The sequence below is a fragment of the Microtus ochrogaster genome, chromosome 1 (genome assembly GCF_000317375.1).
Source record: "Microtus ochrogaster isolate Prairie Vole_2 chromosome 1, MicOch1.0, whole genome shotgun sequence".
NCBI lineage: Eukaryota > Metazoa > Chordata > Mammalia > Rodentia > Cricetidae > Microtus > Microtus ochrogaster.
Genome location: NC_022009.1, coordinates 49,014,344 through 49,017,451, shown reverse-complemented (window position 1 = coordinate 49,017,451; position 3,108 = coordinate 49,014,344).

Genomic DNA, 3,108 nt, shown 5'->3' with positions numbered 1-3,108 from the left:
GTCTTAGCCTCTTCTCTGAACCATCTATTCCATTGTAGTTGTCAAACAGGCTCTAAAACAGTTTTAACCAACTGTATCCAGTATTTAGGGATAATTCTATTACAAACTGACCACAAGTTTAACATTTACTTTACAAAAGGTGAATGCATGCTGTATGAAACTAGTCCTTCCTTGAATCTCCTTAAATCTAACATTGGCACAGGAGACCATTCAGTTCTTGCTCTATCATTTGACAAATCCTGTAAGGTTACTGGATATATTAAGGTTAGTTGTTTGAAAACCTTAGGCTGTTTCTCTCTATTCTTATAATGCAATGTTAAAAATGGTTCTCCATTAAATTATTCTGTCTGGATTTGAATACCTCTATGATCTATTTTATTAAGTTTTTTGATAAAAACAAAAATGATAATGCTGGTATTTACAATTGACATATAAATCCCATCTAAATTAGTTATCCTTTCATTCAATCATTCCATTTTTCAAACTGTCTAGCATATTGTCATACAAAGAACCAAATCTCTCCATTGTACTGGTTTTTCTAATTTTTAACATAGGAAAAAACTCTCTTTTAAATAATTCCTCCCTTTAAGAATTCTCGGTTGTCTTACCAAAACCACCAACGATGTTGATGAAGATGTGAGACTTATTATTGCTGATGAGATGTCAAAGGGGTTACTTAGTTTGGCAGCAGCCCAAGAAGGGGGTTCAGGGAGAACCCACCAGGAAACAGAAAGAAAAGTATGACAGTGACTCTGGCTGTGTGCAGCTCTGGCCTATGCTGGTGGCTATAAAGACACAGGCAAACAGCTTTTTCGTGAATTTGTACCCCAAATGTTGGGTACCAAATATAGTACAAATAATAAAAACCCAGAGACAGATATTGGAGTGCAAGCTGAAGATCAGAAAAGCAAAGCATCCAACAACTAGAGACCTTTTACCTCTATCAAATCTTCAGATTGAAAGGGCAAGATCCTGTCTCCTCAAACTCCACACTCCAGTGAGTTCCTGTCTCTTCCCCCTTATAATCCTTTCCCTGCCCAGCCATATCATTCATGTCTCAACCTCTCTAGTGCTGGGATTAAAAGTGTGTGGTTCCCAAACACTGAGATTAAAGATGTGAACCACCACCACCTGGATGGATCTTGTGCAGCCCAGGATAGTGTAACAGGAGGAGCAGGCTGCTTGTCATTCCAGCTACCCTGACTAGCTTACACCTGAAATAATCACATGGAAATTATATTAATTAAATCACTGCCTGGCCCATTTTCTCTAGCATCTTATTGGCTAACTCTCACATCTTGATTTAACCCATTTCTAATAATCTGTATGTATATCACCACGAGGTCATGGCTTACCAGGAAAGATTCAGCATGTCTGACCTGGTGTCTCCATAGTGGCTCTCTGCCTCTGCCTCTTCCTCCCAGCATTCAGTTCTGTCTTCTCTTCTCCACCTACCTAAGTTCTGCCCTATCAGGCCAAGCAGTTTCTTTATTGATTAACCAATGAAAGCAACACATAAACAGAAGGACCTCTTACACCAGGGTAGCCTTGAACTCAGAGAGATATCCATCTGCCTCTGTCTCCTGAGTCCTGGGAATAAAGGTGTGCACTACCACTCTCTGGCCTATATGGCTGACTAGTGTGGCTGCTTTTCTCTCTGATCTTCAGAAAAGCTTTTTTATTAAAACAGAAATAATATACTACTATAGGAAACCCTTAGAAAATGACAGTTGTGTCTCTCTCAGATGACCCACATGTAGATGTCAAGTAGGAATCTATGAGTGAACCTGGTATTGTCCAGCTGTTAGGTGTGTGCATGTGTGTGCACACGAGTGTGTGTGCAGGTGCTGTATATACTTAATGATGCTCAACAAGCTGGCTTGTGTGGATCTGGCCTGAGCATTCATGTGATTATTCAACAATTGTTGCTCTTCCCAGGGCTGCATCTGTGTCATGTGTACTTCCATCTCATCTACATATCAACTAACCTGGACTCCTGGGTCATCCTGGCTCACATCCAACACCACACATGTTCTTAGTGGTCAGTAAGATTATGAATACATCCTTGGACTTTGTTGAGGAGAAGACAGGTAGCCCACTTGGGATTTTAGAAGCTGGTGAGGAGAGATGAGACTGGAACTGGGCTACCCCCACAAGTGGAGGGATGCATGCGACCCTCATCATTCTTCTGGGGCCAGAGAGCAAAGCATAGTAACTCATCTGAATGTTCAGGACACTTGTGAGTATTGTGCTCAGAGCTTCTGGGCTCTGAAGAGAGAAAGCTTGGTGTTACTGGTGTATGAAGGAGACAAGGCACCAAGCTCAGGAGAGAAGAGTTTGACGCTGGCATAGGCTCAGAATAGACCCCTCATGGTATTATCCTTGATAGGTCAAGACCTCCTTCCATCTCTGTGTCCAAGGTACAGAACATGAGCATTTGGCCAAGAGGATTACTCCTTGAGCAGATAGGGAATGAGCTTCAGGAGAGACAGAAGGGAGTCCTTGCTTCCTTAGGCTTAGTACTCTTCGCTAGCTGAGAGGGTGAGTCAAGCATCACTTCCAGGGGACCCTTGTTTCTCCTGACTAAACTCTCACTAATTTTCTTGTCCACTTTGATCTGCTGTCTGGGTGGTTACATTGCAGGTGACAGCCTAGCTGGGCTGGTGTAGGAGGCAGAGAGGTTATTGTGCTTACATATAAGCACTAGTAAAATAGGATTGTTAAACATGTGGGGTTGTCTCTTCAAAGGGGGAGATTGTATAAGTTGTTTGTCACCCAGAAGGCTGGAAGTGAAGGTAGTAAATAGTCTGGTGACCTTAGTGCTGTCTATATGACTAAGACAACATCAGATCCTTGCCCCCAAGACCCTCAAGATGTCACTTGTAGCCAATCTATAGGACCCATCTTTATGGAAGATGTCACTTGTACTTTACAAAGATTTTCAATGCAGTCATGCCCCATGCCTTAAGCTCTGTTGTGCACATGTAATTGATTTAATTATCACCAGGAAACTTTTTTCCAAATTATACTGGGCTTAAATATGCCTAAAACAAACAGCCCTGTGTCAGACCCTCAAAGTTTAAGCCAAAAATGGCTACTGAATTGTGT